The following is a 16,760-nucleotide window of genomic DNA, read 5'->3' as shown; positions in this document are numbered from 1 at the left end:
GGGGCTGAGTAAGGCGGAGGAGCCAACTCTGCGGCGCCTGCAGACAGGAACTCCTCTCTGTTCTGCCATAGGAAATCACTTTGATCCGAACACAGATGGGCGCTGCCCGCACTGTGGAGAGATCTGCGATATCTTTCACATGGTGTGAGCATGAACTCAGAATCCTCTCCTTCCCCCTCTCCCCCTGTCCCCCCCCCCCCCGCCCCCCGAGAGTTATCGGGGACTGCCCTCCTCAACTGCGCTACACTGGAGCCCCTAGGGCTCTAGTAAAGCGGGCGCGAGACGGTGCCTCGTCGTGCAGTGTCTCGGGCAAAGGATACCGACCCTGTAGCAGGGGGTCTTCTCACCCCCAAACTCTGAGTATTAAAAAGTTTTTTACCGCCACCACCAGGTGGTCGAAATTTTTCCGGAGCCCTGTACTACGGCACCTCTTTCTTGTTTCCTTCCTCTATTTCTTTACTTTCGGCGCGGTTCGGATGCCCACGGAGATGACATTTACTGCGCAATTTCCTTTAATCAAAACCAGTTTTTTTTTATTTCTACTCGGAACAGACGCATTCACGGGGGCGGGCAGGAGTACGGTGCAGATATTGCCGCCGTTTTTTTGCGCCAGGAGTACAAGAAAACACGGGGGGGGGGGGGGGGGGGGGGTTCCTAATGCGTAATTTCTTACTTTTTTAATGTGATAACAATTAGAAGGCCATTGAGGCGAAAACTGTTCAGCGTCGGCGGCATCTGTGTGAATATTCCGCCTGCCAACCATTCCCTCTCTCCCTTCGCCTCTTTTAGGGAAGAAGAGGGAGGCGTCGGATTAAGAGAGGCTCAGTAAGGTTGAAAAGGGGTAAGAATGAGTCAGCAAAAGCGAATGCAAACAGAAATGGACTACGACTGGAATGAAAACAGAATCAGAAGTGGAGTGAAATCTGTATTGGAACAGAATCATAATTAAAAAAAAAATTGCGAGTAAAAAAAAATGGTACGGCATTTCCTCCGCAGCAACCCATGTGGTATGCCTCAATATTTCCGTTTGCGGTGTGTGTGATGAAATGGGAGTCTGATCTCGAGGCAGCATATCTGCCCACCCACGTTTAGAATGGTGCAGGTGGAGAATACCAAAACTTATTTGATTTCCATGTCAATTTCTTTGAATATAACTTCGGGTTCAGTTCCTTTGGCATAAAAAATTGAGCGTCTGGGCGGTATTCTACCCTTACCCAGCCCTGGCGATGTTTCGTATTGCACTTTTCGAGTTATTCCACGTCGCTGTTTGTTCGCTCTAGAAAAGTGGTCGGTCGCGTATACGTTTCCATATATTTGTGCGATATGTTTACATTATCCGTACTTATCCGAAAGGACTCCTATATATGTGTAGCCCCTTGTGGTATGCTTGTTTTTCACTTGGAAAAAGCATGCACCTGAAAGCCTGCAATTTTATATTTCACTCAGAATTTTATTTTTCTCCATGGTAATTGTGTGCCTTTCAGTTTGCATATTTCTTTTTCCGCCTTGAAATAACTCTTGAGTAAAAAATATATTCAGGGCCTTACAGAAACAAAAAAAAAACAGCCGAAGGCGTCGATGCGTAATCGTCCCACGTTTTATCGATACTGCGGGCAGACGCGTCTTGACTAAGGCCCAAGAATAGCTGCAGGATGTTAAAGCATCGCTGTCAGTCTGGAGACAAAAGTAGGTAATGATACCCCTGTTGTAATGTTTGAATACAGGCTTCAAAACCGCTCGCAATGCGTTTGCGCGGCGCTACTGCGCTCTCTAATGGCCGGACGCCTAACAAAAGCATATATGCATATTAATCAGACTCTTGTTGGAACGTCTCGGAGGGTGGTGAAATTGAATGTTGAGTCAAGAAACGCGATTTCAGCAGCGAAACATGCAGACCTTCATTACAATGATTGTAACAAAAACCTCGGATAGGGGAACACATCAACCGCGCCGATCTGTGCTCGCAGAGTTGTAAAGCAAACATAATCTTTTGGTAGCTGTACATCTCGGAGTGAATGAGGAGCAGGTTACCGAACAAATTGAAAATCCCGCGGTTCAAACGAAGTTCTTGTATACAAAAAAAGCGCTGACCAATTCCGTGATTCGAAAATACATATCTGAATCCGCCATAGTGTGCTCGTCTGCTCTGCGCTACACCTTGTCTACGGCGCTTACCCTGCGGAGCAGCATGTTAGTCCCTGATATTGCAAGTAATCCGTTTGTTTCAACTTTCTCTAGCAACTGTGCACACGAACACCAACGTTTCGCAAAGCATTGATGGGACATTTCGTAACACCTGGATCAGTGCGCGACGATGAAGATGTTTTATTGTCTTTACCCCAGTCTGCACATCTGACTTGTCGTTCAAATCTCCTTCTTATGGCATCAGTTTTTGTCACGTGAACTATTTACGATCATTTCAACGTTCAGCGACCACTCGGGCAACTCGATGTGCACTCAGACCGCGCACGCAGCCATGAGCTTAAGTCCACGCCATGCAAAGCAGTCTTTGACTGGTGCCCTGAACTTCTAAACTGACCACTGCGTGCCCTGTGGGGGAAAGTTTGTACTCTTTTTCAGCGTGTTTGCAGGGGTGGACGCAATTATTGCTTTGCTGTAATCGTCTGTGACCCGTATGAGGTTTGCAGCATCATTAAATGTATGGTTTTTGTAGATGCATACGGCTGCGTGGGTCTGTAGTGTTTTAACTGGGAGAAGGAAATATCACAAACAAATGTTTCTCAACCACGGAAACGCCAAAAGAACAAATTTTCTACGGGCACTGCCCTGCAGTCTGGAACTGGGAGACGCATTATGGGGCCAACGACCCGAGCGCTTGTCACTGGTCTCTATTTCCCGTAGCATGCACTGGACTCGGTGAGGATTAATTTTTTCCGCTGATTCTCTACTCTGCAGGGCAGCGTTTTACCCAGATGGGCGGATCATACCAATACAACATCTGGCCGTGCAAAAACAAGTGCGCTGACTGCGTCCACTTCCGCATCGTCCATTGAGTGCGTGTGCGCTTGAAAAAAAAAAAAAACGAAGTGAGCCGCCGCCAACCATCGCTTCCAGGTAAGCTTCTCGTGCACTTAATAAAGGACCCAGCATTTAGGAAGCAATCTATAAAACAAGCTTTCGGACAGGCTGGTAGCTTTCTTGAGAGAAAACAGCAGCGTGAAATCCAGGAACACGTACAGACGCGACATTCGTTGCCGTGACACGGACACCCGATTGTGCGTGTCTGTAAGCGTTCCTTCCTTATTTCCTTGTGTGTTCGTGGTTTTCACGCTGCAGTTATGTGTGAAGGAAGATGCAATCTATCGCTCATTGTTTATTTCAGCTTTAGCGAAGTCCTATCGGCCGACATGCGAAAAAAGGAGTAGGTGAGGAAATTAAGGTTTTCCAAATTCTCAGCAGACGGACAGTCTTTGTCAAAAGTATACGGCCCAAGGGGTCTGCTTCTGAGCCCTGCATACTCAGGGACCTCTTGCATACTCAGGGACCCTAATCTCACTTAGGCGGGGGAACTTATGCCCTCAACGCTCTCAAGCTTAGGACTGTCAAATGCACATAAGAGCCCCGTTACACAGCTTGGAACAAAATCCTTTGGGCTGTATACTTTTCACAAAACTGTACAAGATTAAATAAATGGAGCACGCATCCAGTTTAAAAACAGTGATCAGTAGGTCCTAGCTTGGCTCCAGTGAAGGGTAAATTCGCAGGCGCGCAGGCGGGACGCTCACACTGCTCCACATGCCTTAGATTCGCCCGCCGTAGAAGTGACGCATTTTGAACGACAACGCTGACGGTTCTGGTGAGGCTTTGCGGTGCTTCCAACGAAGCAACTGTTAGCGTGTTGCCGCCATGTGTGTTTCGCACTTTTGTAGCCGCCGGGACTGTGCAGCGTCACGTTAATGGCACTGCACAGTTTGCCCAGCTTGCTGGTGATACCTCCGGTTGGATTCATCGCATTACATTTTCTTTATATGCCCGTCCTTCCCGGTGGTGTCGCAACACGAATGTGCCGCTGTCGGTCGGGGCTATGGACCTGGTTCCTGCGCTAAAGCCGGTGCTGGCTGCTACAAATTCAACGAGAGCTGTCTGAATGGCGCTGCTCTCGTTTTCTTGCGCAGCAGCCAAATTCGCAGTGCGAGGGATAAGGTTTCAAGCATCTTAAGTCTCCAGCTTCTTTTCTGCACATATGGGCGTTGCTCCAACTTTAACATCTAGCACCTTCAGGAAAGTGGGTCACCCTCCGCCCCGAGCAGCTGTCTGGGCTGGAGAAATGAACAAGAGCGCCATGCAGCTACCTCTACTGTAAATGCCTGCAGCCAATGACGGCTTCAGTATACGAAATGGGTCGAATAGTACCGAGCGGCTTCGGCGCAGTCTTGCGGAGACGCCACATGGAAGCAGCAGAGTGAAAATCAAAATTATGCTACCAAAGAAACCCGAGACTGGACTGGCACTCTGGGTGTTTGGTGCGCACTAGAATTACACTTCGCAGTCACATCGGCTACAGAAGTTCGAAACGCGCTCGCTTTTTGCGGAGCCAGCGCCAACAGCTGCTTCGGACGAAGTGCCGTGATTGCCGCCGTGCACATCGCCGCCATAGTCGTCAGCGTTGTCGTTCAAAACGCGCCCCGTCGTCAACGCACGAATGCAAGGCATGTACAACAGGGTCCCGCCGTAGAAGTCGTGCCTATGTGCGCTGCGTATTTCAGTTTTTTTTTTTTTTTTGGGGGGGGGGGGGGGGTAGGCGGCCAGCTGATTGCCACTGAAGGCAGGTTGAACTATGGCTGGGTGGGTTTCTTTTTTTGTGCGCTGCTGCACACATGGAAACAGCTAATGGTAGTAAATTACCATAAACGTTAGAACATCCGGTTAACTACTGCTCTTTACTAAGAATATCTCCTTAACAACATTAATTTTACAACAGTTCGTGTTAACTTAGTTTAAACAAGTATGCTTAGATTAGCAATACTTCAATTTCATCGGCATCTGCGTATCTGGGAGCCGAAAACTGCCGATGAATTTTGTTTTTCCCTGAAAGGGTAACATCTCTTTTACACTTTAACATTAGAAGGTCTGACGTGCGGATGCATTGCTGTTCCCCTGGTTTCGCGACATGTTGGCGCTCGACCCACTTGCCGCGGTTGTTCCAACTGCAGAGGTCTGTCGAACGTTGTGCAGTGTAGTTCGTGATCAGAACGGGAGGGTGAACATGAAACAATTCCAAAACGCCGAAGTTTTGAGTTCAGCCTGTGCTGTTTGCGCCTATGCGAAGGCAATGGCATTACGCGACAGCGTATAGAGCTCGTTCGGTCGAAAAACCGTGGTCTTCGTTCCAGTAGTAGTTGTAGTTGCGAGCACCAAGCGTAGGAAAAAATCGTATCATGGTAACCTTTTTCTACAGTATGTTCGGGATGGTGTCATACGATTTAGCGGTTCGATCCCGGCCGCGGCGGTCGAATTTCAATGGAGGCGAAATTCTAGAGGCCCGTGTACTGTGCTATGACAGTGCACGTTAAGGAACCGGAGGTGGTCGAAATTTACGGAGCCCTTCACTAGGGCGTCATCAAGTTAAACCCCAGAAACCAAGCCAAACCAAACCGTCAGCGTTTCGTGCGGCATAAACTTACTACTTAAGTTAGAGCCTTGCTTGCGGCAGGAATTCGATCCGGCGACCTATAATCGGTGGTTGCGGGTTATGATGATGATGTCCTCAGGCTCAATGTCCGCCGAGATACGTGAGTGAGCTACAACGTCATTTCCTTTCCTCAAATCCAATTTTCACTTTCTTCTTTACTGCACCCCTTTCTCTCTTCTTTCACTCCTACATTCCTCCCTTCCCTTACGGTGCGGTTCGGGTGGCCGCCGAGATGCGAGGGAATTACTGAGCCATTTCCTTTCCTCAAAAATGCGTTTCTTCTAAAGTTTTTACAACGGGCAATGGAGTGGAAAACGTTTATTGCCAGCACTGAGCCCTAGTGGGCACTATACTAGATGGGTTCGAGCCCAAGGCTCTCGGCGACCTTGCGAGCCCACTCAGTGGCAGAGACTTACTTCAACGGGTCTGAGCTCGCCAGTGTAGCCTCCCACCGCTCCAGAGAAGGGACTGGTAGTAGGTCCGCTGGTGGCGGCGGCGCTTTTTTGCAGCTCCGTAGAATGTAGTCGTATCCAGATATATCGCCGCATTGTTTGCAAGTCGTATTGTATTGCGTTGTATACATACGTGCGAGTCTAGACGGGCTAAAGAAAGCTCGCGTCTGGAGCCGACGCCACGGTACCTCTTGGCTTTTCTCGAGGTTTTTGTCTGGCGGCGGATAGATCCTCCTTTCCCTGATTGGTGTATTCGTGAAAGGATATGAAAGCATCTCTCGTAAAATTTGAGGTCTTTACCCAGCTAACTGCTCGGCTGACATAACCTCGAGCTATACTGTGCGCCAACTCGTTTCGCCTGTTCCTCGACTGTGCCAGCACCCAAATTATTTCCATCTCTCTTCGGTCCCAGTCTTGATGTCTTAAGGGCGACGCGCAGAACGTGCGATGATGTTCCGTGGATTCCCTGGCAGTGTTCTGGCCTGCTGTGGCGTTCTATTCTTAGAGGCGAAGCTTAAGCGTACTCCAATTGCTTTTGTCAAATGCAGAGACGATCATAGGGTGTCATGCAACAAATCAGCGCTAGCAGTATTGGTTGTACGTTTAGCTTTCACACGGACCACCCTCCCATTTCGTTTTGAATTTGATTTTGCCGTCACTTTTTCATTTTGGAGCTGTGTAGGTTCCTGGTTGGTGAAAGCTTCTGGAAGGTGCAAGGTGTGTGGTAGGTGGAAGGCCTTTAGAGGCTGACGGTGGGACGAATGGTTTGATTATGATGCGTGGAAGTTAGGAGGCCGAATGTAAATGGAGCCTAGTATATGAATATGCATATTTGTTGGTGGTGCCCGCATGTGCAAACATCTAAGGGTGTCCCGATCCGCAAGGGCACGGGATGAAAAGGGGGGGGGGGGAGGGTTAGGCTTCGCCAGGACAGATAAATCACTACTTTCTCACCGAAAGATAACCATACTGATAATGCCACAAAACAAAAACACCGGAACGAAGAGCTGGATGTCGGCCGCGGCGACGTATTATCATGCATGTTCTGGAAACGGCAAAAATAAAAGGGAAAGCGGATTAGATGCGGAGGGGAAGAAAGGATAGGATATGTACCAGAAATTGCAGCGTCCAGAAACCATTTACATCTACATGCGAAGAAAACATCGCGCACACATTATCACAGATATGGAAAACCGCTCTTGCACCGGTGACCTATCACAATTCGGCACCGGTCAAGAGGTGTTCGTCCATTCAAGTAGCCCGCCGTGAGCGTGGAGCCATCTCGGCTTAGCCTGCTTCATTGGTGGCTGAGGCTTGTAGAATATGCTACCCTATTTGTTCATCTCCACTTCAGTATCCTTTCCTAATGTTCACTCAGTACCTACTTTGCGACAATTCGACGAACACTTTCAATCAGATCAATTAGCTGGTTTAGTACTCAGCTCAGTGTGCAAAGAAGAGGGTGGTTCAGGGTACAAACGTGAATTAAAGGTACCATCGCTAAGGCCGAGACAAACGAATGAGACAGGCCCATTCAGGATATAACTCATGATCCCTGGGGGTAACGCACTAGATTCGAAAAGAAGGCAAGCATTACAGAGATTGGCAGAGTATGAGGTGGACAGATAAGATCATAACCTTAACGAAGATAAGGAGATCGTAGCTGGGCTGGATTAAATAAGTTGATATGGGGAGGATTTCCTCCTGCAAAGTACGAAGCTAGGCTGATAATGATGGTGGTGCTGGGAAAACAGACATGCGTATTTGACCAAGCAGCCACGCTAAAAAATTACATCGCCGCGGCAGCTCGATGGTTAGAGCGCACGTGGCAATGGGAGGAGAAAGTATAAATGGCTGCGATAAGCAACGAAGTGAACTCCAGCTGCCGACTAGGCGCGCAGCTTCCAGTCTCGCAGGCCTGTCTGCCAGACTCTCTCCATGTTCGGTTAGACTCAAAGTTTCGCAAGTTTTCAAACTCAACATTGTGTACCTTGCTTCCTACGCAAGTCTGACGTAAGCCTGCGAAGCCTTCACCGCATAAACTTTGCTTATCCAAACCAAGGGGGTGTTGTATGAGTGCTCTACAGACGGCGAATGGTTTGCACAAAGACTGAAGACAACCATATGCTGTTCGTTCGACGAATCGTGCACAAGCGTGGAAATTGGTTGCTTGACTGGTGTGTGCAAAAAAAGGCCGTTTCATGTGCTTGCGGATATCTCGAATCACAAAACACCCGCTCCGTTATTTGCAGTACCGTAGACAGTAAGATATTGAGCAATCATTTCTGCCCCATACGTGAAAGGATATAAACCATTGCAACAAATTATAACGACAAGAATAAACCTTCAGCTTCGAGCCCTTATTAAATGGTTCACTTGTCGGCATGATAAAACAGGAACTCAAAACTATCCTCCTGTTCTCCGGCAACCGCCTTCAGCTGAGCCTAAAAGCAGCTTGCACATGTTCACGGCTAAGGTGTCAGGAGAGTCAGCTCGCTTACGTTCATGCACTACAACGACAGTGTTTGGGTAGATACAAACAATTATGGAGTGTTCAGTGCAGTTGTATTGTGCCTTTGACAAGGAAGCGCTCACTGCGCTTTCAAGCTCTACTATCCATCTTGCTGTACTCCAACCAGAAAGTTTGCAGGCGTCAAATTTGTATCTATCGGCACAATATTGATCTGAATTTGTGCTGCAGCTGCTCTTTTCTTTTTGTTTTTTGCCTTCAGGCGGCTACAAACTTAGACCACCTATCCGCGTTCACGGCTGGCCGGAGTTAGAATCAGAGTGGTAGGCTGAAGAGTCGAGCTGGAAGCCATCTGTTGAGGTACTATAATAAAACTACACAAATTCCCCAGCCAAGTCGCACGCCGCTGTTACCGCGCGAGTTTTGTAGTAAGTTGATTCGCAGTAATGCGGTCCCAGCATTCTTGCGTGTAAAGTAGACGAAAAGAGACGACACACATAGGATTTTTAACATATCTGAGACTTATGGTGAAGTTACGAGTACAGCTCGAGCCCAAAAATCGTTTGCTTACTGGCATAAATGAGGAAGCCGCCATGGATACCTGTAATTACATAACCGCTTGAGCGGCTTCCATGCCTCATTTTTCTCATTCAGAGTTGAACAAAGTCAACTGAATGATAGCTGAAACTTCAATTTCAGCTATCATTTGAGATTGTCATTTAATTTCGAACTTTTACTTTTGAAACTCTTGACCTTTAGAAAAAACGCATGAAATAAACATGTTCATTACGCTTGTAGAGCCTACAATGAAGACTAAAATAAGCTTCCGCGAAAGTATTACCCCTACTAAACGAGGTTTGGGAGTAAGTCGTCAGGGCCTCGGAAATAATAGTTTCAAACAGAATTGTGATACCTCAGCTGTCTTTTATGAAAATAAATGAAGCTGAAGTCGCATTTTTCTTGTTCAGCTTCGGTTCTTAGTTATGAGCATTTCTACGAAAACCTTCCGAAGTTTATCTCATACCAATGAACCGAAGGCGACCAGTACCCATACACGGCAGCTCTTGTAGCTAACCTCAGCAAGGAAACTCCGTTGAACTCAACGTCGTCAAGAGGAACCTATAGTACCTTACTTTTGTGAATTAGACCAGGATTTCTGTGAAATAGATTGGTGCAATTTTTATCGTTGTCGGGCTGCTAAAATTCATAATTTTGCTCCTCAATTTAATTGTGTGATGTTCTGGGACAACCGTGCGAATTTATGATGGACATCTTGGGCCTTCAGGAATGTCACAACAAAATATCGCCCCATTTCGCGTGCATGTTCACTCCTAGAGTATCTGCAGGGTGCTTGGCCAATTCGATGATATTCCTCAACAAGGTTCCCTCGGTGAACTCGACATCGTCAATAAGAACACATGGTACCCTACTTTGGTGAATTAGACCAGGATTTCTGTGAAATGGGTTGTTGCGGCGTTTATCATGGTATCGTCGCTTAAATTGATAATTTTCTCCTCGATTTAATTTTGACATGTTCTGGTTTGGTTTGGTTTATTGGGGTTTAACGTCCCAAAGAACTCAGGCTGTGAGGGACGCCGTAGTGAAGGGCTCCGGAAATTTTGACCACCTGGAGTTCTTTTGTGTGCACTGACATCGCACAGCACACGGGCCTCTAGAATTTCGCCTTCATCGAAATTCAGCCGCCTCGGCCGTGATCGAACCCGCGCCGCGTCTTTCGGGTCAGTATCCGAGCGCCGTAACCACTGAGCCACCGCGGCGGGTTGAGATGTTCTGGGACAACCATACACCCTTACGATAGATTTTGTGGCCCTTCAGGACTGGCATAACAAAATCGCACCCTATTTCTCGTGCATGTTCGCTCCTGGCATATCTCCAGGGTGCTTGTTTCTTCTACATAAAATGGTTGGGCCATTCGATGCTATTCACCTCAAGTGTTACTAATTTTATTTGAGCAGATTCCTGTGAACAGCTATAAAGTTTAGCAACGTTCGAAAGCTTCTCGAGGACTGGAGCGGGGCGCTTTGGCTTCCGGGAATCCAGGGTGCTATTCTGGGGTACAGGTGCTCGACGCGTGCCTTAGCCGCAGCCACCACTTCTTCCGCCAGCTGGTACCGCGAGTAGTCGGATGCACCCGCCTTTTGCTAGTTTCCCACATGAGACAGAAAACATATCTCATCGTACCGAACGTAGAGCGCCTTGTCTGCATATCACCACAGCGGTGGTCCGTTAGAGGTATCTCATGACAAGTACGGCAGCTGGTATGAGGAAATGGAATGGATGACGTCATGTTACATCGCCTGCGTGGCTACGCTGGCAGTGAACGTGAAGCTTCTGCCCGATCTTCAATCTGCGATGCTACTATCTCCATAGAGCCATACCGTTCCATAAATAATACAGGTTATGCTTGAAGACAACACGAGTTGTTTATTTTCATCAGCTTAACTGAGGTGCATAACGATGAGCAAATATATCGATAGCTGTTCTCCTTTGAGTGCTTTATGCAGTGAGCTATCTTAAACAAGCGCAGTCCTACAGCTTACAATACAGAATGTTGAAATGACTCCTTAATAAACTCTGTATGCAGTAGTAAAACTGAATTAAATCACCTGTCAGGTTGGGTATTTTGTCACGCTGAAGAAGGGTTTTTCGGTTTTTAATCCACGCCACAATAAAGGGCTCACGTGAACAATTAACAACGAAGATATTTCTCCGGAACCCCTTGAAAAAAAAAGAAACTTTTGGTACGAAATAAACAAGAATATTTATCACATATGTGACGTTTGTGGCTGATAGCAGGCATTACACAACGCAGTTTTACAACAGAAAACCCACAGCGCAAACTTCAGACAGTGCTTTCATGGAATTTAAATGGCATTCATCACGCAGTAGGCGTACCTAATGGACATTTACTCACATGGCCTGAAGTATCGGGGCTGTAAGTGAAACCTGACAGAAATTATTTGAGCAAATAACTTCGGCTAGCAAAAAATGGTAATGCTAGGTCGTTCATTTTTATATTCGAGGTCTTTTAATTTCGCAAGTCATATTCTTAGTATTCTTTCGACGTTTAAAACACGTGTCATCTAGCTGAGATCTCAACAACGCTTGAACAGACGTGGAACACAGTGATATAACGTTCCTTGAAAGTTTTGCAGAAAGCCATCAAATTGTTCTTTTACTGGTATTTCATTCCGGCTTGTGATTATAAAAATAATTATCTTAATATTTTCGGTAATAGCAGCAACACTTTTTCTTAACCCCCTTTATATTAACTTCATTGGACATCTCTATCGTTTTCTTATTTTTTAAATTTGAGCTTGGCTGCGCTTTGCAGTTGCCGCCAGGAAGGAAGAAGCTTGACACCATGCTTGAATTCTTCTTCGTATTACCTGCGACCGCCTAGCACTCGTTAGCTTGAGCACTAAAACATTGGAACTGCCTCAAATTACAGAAAAATTATATTGGCTCACATCGAAGATAGATATTTCGGTTCCCCCTTATGGAACCCAAATTAAGCGTGCGTTCCTTGCGAAACTTCAAGAGCACAAAAAAAAACAAAAGGGTTAAAGTTAGTTGCTTCCTCATCGCAACTCCGGTGAGCGTGACGCCGGCGACTGTTCCGACATGGGACAGAATATGCGCGTAGTTCCGATCGCGCCCCCCAGGCGGCGTCAGGCATTCCGGCGCTACGCACAGCCGCGCAAGTAGAGTGGATGGAGCACGCGGGACGGCACGGCCTCGGATCAATCGGTAAAAGGCCGCGTGTCGGAGCGTGTGTGCCCGCAGCTCTCTCTCACTCAATAGGTGGTCGTCCCCGGTTCGAATCGTTCGCCCGCGCTTCCGCTCGTGCGTGTCTGTTTGACGGCGCTCTCGCTCTCTGAACATCGGCTCTTGTGTGGTCCGTGCGCGAAGCTCACTGCGACGACCCTCTGGACTTCTTGTGCTCGTTTGCAGTTCATTCTTCTCGGACTGTGGTCGGCTTTCTTTCGGCGTGGGCTGCCGTTGCTTCGCTACGCCCTGTGGAAAGGTAAATACAGCCACAAGTTGATTCTATTCTAGGTTTTATTGAGCCACGAGAAGAACACGAAGCTGAAAGTTTGCAGTCATCCTGAGCATGTGGTCAAAACGGAATGCACGCTTACACTGGGGAGCCTCGTTAGATCCTTCGATCAACTTGTCGGCTACCTGTTGCGCTTTGTGCCTTGTTCAGAGACCAACCACACTACGCGCGCCAGTTTAATTAAGGATATCATCTCGCTATGATTTACTGTCTTGCTATGATTTACTATCTTCTTCTGTGCCTGAGTACTGCCGCTGTGACCAATGTTTTGCTTCTGCTGCATTCGTCCCACTGCATCCAAAATGAATGCAGTTATGAAACTTGCCTCACACTGTTCGCAGGCTAAAAGGCTATGGCTTCTAGGTGCGAAACACTAGTTTGTTTATTTGATTGCCTAACTCGGCTACCGAGCTGTGAGGGCGGCAAAACTTGCGTCAGTACTTTGGTGCAAGGTACAGAACCCCAGTGATGAAAGCTATTCGTAGTCTTCTGCTGCAGGAATTACCCGAAAGAGGCTGATACCTTGTCTTGCAAGAATAAAGTATATTTAATCTAGCTTTAGTCCATATTTTCGTACCGGTTGCTATATTCATTTCAGTTGTTAATAAGAATTACTGATGTTTGCCTTTCTTATTCTTCCTCCTAACGGATTAGCTGCATCTGTATCCTTATTCATGTATGCACGGATGTATATATGCTGGAAATTTATTTGGTAACCATAGGTGTACTAGTACGCCATCCTTAAGACTACTGCAGCTGCATCGAGATGGCACCAGCTTTGTACCTGTCCATTATCAACAAAATCAGCAATGGTTTGAGATTATGTTTAATATGGTTCATCGTCATCATCAGCCTGACTGTGCCCACAGCGTGGCACAGGCCTCTCCCACGTTCCTTTGATTAACCCGGTCTTTTCCCAGATACCGCCAATCTATCCCCGCAAGCTTCTTAATCTCATCTGCCCACCCAGCTTTTTACAGCTCCCTGGTAAGCTCGCCTATCTTGGAATCCACTCCGTTACCCTTCAGAACCAGCGTTTATATTGCCTTCGCATTACATGCCCTGCCCAAGCCTATTTCGTCCTCTTGATTTCGGCTCGGATGACATTAACCCGCGTTTGTTCTCTCACCCAGTATAGTTAGGCGAATTCATCAGTAAAATCCCTGTGCCAGAATTCACACCGATGAACATCAGAGTGAGGTGCGCAAAACCCGCGTCTATTTTTAAGCATACGTATAAGTATTTTATGAGCATAAGTATAAATTTAAAATAAAATAACCGGTAGTGAGCGCTCATCCTGTCGTTTCTGTGTCGCTTTTTGCCGTCCTTGTCTTTCGTGATGCTTGATGTTTAATAATCCATAAGACCATGAGCTATCATTGAACCCTTCATTGCAGAACTCTTTCTCGATATTCTAGTTTTGAACGGACAGGCGTTGCAGGCATTGCAAACTTTTGAAGCATGCACTCTCTACTTATTCACCCGCTGTGGCATCGTAATGCCACCTAATCAGTTGTCATCCCGCAGTCCGCAGTCGGAGCGTTCAAACGCTCAAACAAACCACACACATGTATACGCGGCGTCTTTACTAAAACTTCTCTATTGTGGCAGAAAAATAATACTACTGCTCCCAGCAGATACTAGGACCACTAAAGTGGTCGGAGTGTTTATAGTGGCGATTCAATATTGAATAGAGCGTGCACTTGAAATTCAAGCTGCACGTCATAAATGTTCTCGTCTAGTTGCGCGTGGCATGTTATAAGTAAGAATTTTGTTCGTTCAGATTAGCCGTGAAGACACAGAGCGCACGAAGGTTTGTTTCATCTTCTCAAGAACGAACAGGGCATAACTGCAAATAATTGATCGATATAAACTGCACCGAAAATTTCAAAGTTCCTCTCAAACTTATTTGCTGCCTCGCGTGCTCTCGTCTTCATGACCAGGTGTGGCCGGTGCAGCAGTAAACCACACAAGCTCTCTTTATACATATTTTTGTTCAAAAAAGTAAATGCACCTCCCTGGCAGGTTATTACTCAGATATCGAGGGTATATAGTTGTACATATAGCGTAAAAACGCAACACATAGCGAGTTACTGTACATGGCATGGATCTGGGACGAACACGCTGCAATCGGGACGGTGTGCTGAATTGTGTTATGAGCGAAATATTTACCAATATTTGCAGACTAGTCCACATCTACATATCAAACCTTCTCGTGCTGACTTGCGACTGATGGCAAATCGAATAAAAGCATCGCCACCTTTTTCCTTGTATTGGAAAGAAACCAATAAACAAACAAATGAACAAACACCATACTCAAGGACACTTTTTAAAGCTAACGAAGGTAAGCAAGGTTTAATTAAGCAGACCGCTGCACGTAACGTAAGCGATCGCAATGACATTTACCGAAAAAGTCGTCTATCCACCTCATAGATTGCTTCGGGACAACGTTGCAGCTATGAACGCGCGCGTACGCAGTATGTTTTCGATGCCGGTGACATGAAGAGATGTCTGGAGGCCACCTGTGCTATGCGCTGCTGGGACGTTGAACGCGTCTCTTTTCCCTCTGTCCTGCAGCAACTGTATACCGCTATCTCACCGTGTTGATTAGCTGCGTTGGCCAATGGGGCTAATCGGAACAGCTGCAATGTTTACTGTGCTGTTGCTCTAAAGCTGTAAGCTGGAGCGAAACTTCAGAGACCGTAAGAAGTAAACTTCAAAAAAAAATTTTTTGGTTCTGGACGTATCATAGGGCAATAGCCACAATTAATTGGCGCCTCATTATTGGTTTGCAAATTGTGTTTTTCTGACTCTCTGCCTGTCACTACACAGAGCTCTATAATGCTGACAAGTATGGTCATACTCAGCGTGTAGTAGATAATTATTGCATTCGGTTGAAAGATTCCTTCGTTGATGATTGAAGGTTACTAGCAAGTCTCTCCGCATGCGGCTGCTAAAGGGCACATTGAAAGAAGCCTTCATTTTTGGTATCTGTACTTTGAAACAAAGTTAGACCGTTAACAAGAACCAAGTGATGGATGCGCCTCAGAGCTCACTGCGAGCTTCGTATCCTCAACCCACCCTGAAGAGCAGAGCAGGTGGTGCTGCGCAGTTGGGTCCCGCAGGTACAATAACGATGACGCGTTTCCCGCCAACGCTTTGGGACTCGTTGCTGTTCACCAAAGAGGAGCGAAAAAGTTACGCTTGAGAGGCCAGAAAAGCCAAAGCAAAAGTTATGTGCCCACGTGACCACGAAGCTCGAACAGCTGCTACGCAGCTGAACGGTGCTTTGGATTAGCAGAGGTTCTCTCATTGCCAAAGGCTAAAAATATTGTCAGCATTTATAAAGTCGGCTTGCACTTTGTACGCCCCCGGGGCACGGATTCGCGCAGCGGAACCAGGTGCGGGATAGGGTTGGGTGGCGTTACAAAAAAAAAAAAAAACTAGGAGTGGCCATGCGCATGATGCACCGAGAGGCTCGAGATTTCGATGACACGTGCGTATGATTGATGGCTGCGTGGAAAGGTCACTGTTTTTTTTGTGTATGAAGGTATCTTATATAACCAAATGCGACGCTGACTTCGCCCCACACACTAATTTTAGGTTCCCGGGCCTCCCGGGATTAGCTCTGTCAGTCTTGTGTGCGTAAACAGCGTTAGGAGAGGTACTTTTTTTAGGCAGTAATAAATCGTTCAAGTCTGGGTAATTTTCTATGGTTCATTGGTTAGTGCGGCCTAGGAGGGAGTGTTGGGTTCAAACTGGAAAGTATACCTTTCTATGCTTTAAATCGAAATTTGAATTGTGCTCTTGAATGGCAGATCATGGTTTTGGATGTCATGGTCTCGGATGAGGAAGCCGGATGTAGATGGAGTGAAATGCAGAAATCTTCATTTTTTAGTGGACTGTTATGAAACTTAACGGTGTTGAAACGAATACGAAGACCTGGTGACGGCATTTGCGACTGCCTGAACGTATTTTTTGTGCAGGAAATTTCTGATGTTTTTCTTAAATTGTGTATAATATGCGTTTGAGTAGGAGTTCTTCATTATAAACCAAACTCTTAAGCGGGTGGAGGTTTGGAGATGAGAAAATCAGGAAGTTTGG

General features: G+C 46.6%; 1 protein-coding gene across 2 annotated transcripts in view; it reads left to right on the top strand.

Moving 5' to 3' along the window:
* The first annotated feature begins 12,332 nt into the window (after positions 1–12,332).
* Positions 12,333–16,760, top strand: part of LOC149343882 (diuretic hormone receptor-like) — a 193,861-nt gene continuing 189,433 nt past the window's right edge. For both annotated transcript variants that reach the window (XM_089546094.1, XM_089546093.1), the window contains exon 1: positions 12,333–12,623. The gene's annotated coding sequence lies outside the window, so the exon portion shown is untranslated. The remainder of the gene's footprint in view (positions 12,624–16,760) is intronic.

The sequence above is a fragment of the Amblyomma mixtum genome, chromosome 5, assembly GCF_055824585.1.
Source record: "Amblyomma mixtum isolate Tamu chromosome 5, ASM5582458v1, whole genome shotgun sequence".
In the NCBI taxonomy this organism is placed as follows: Eukaryota; Metazoa; Arthropoda; class Arachnida; order Ixodida; family Ixodidae; genus Amblyomma; species Amblyomma mixtum.
This window is presented reverse-complemented; position numbering and strand designations above follow the sequence as displayed.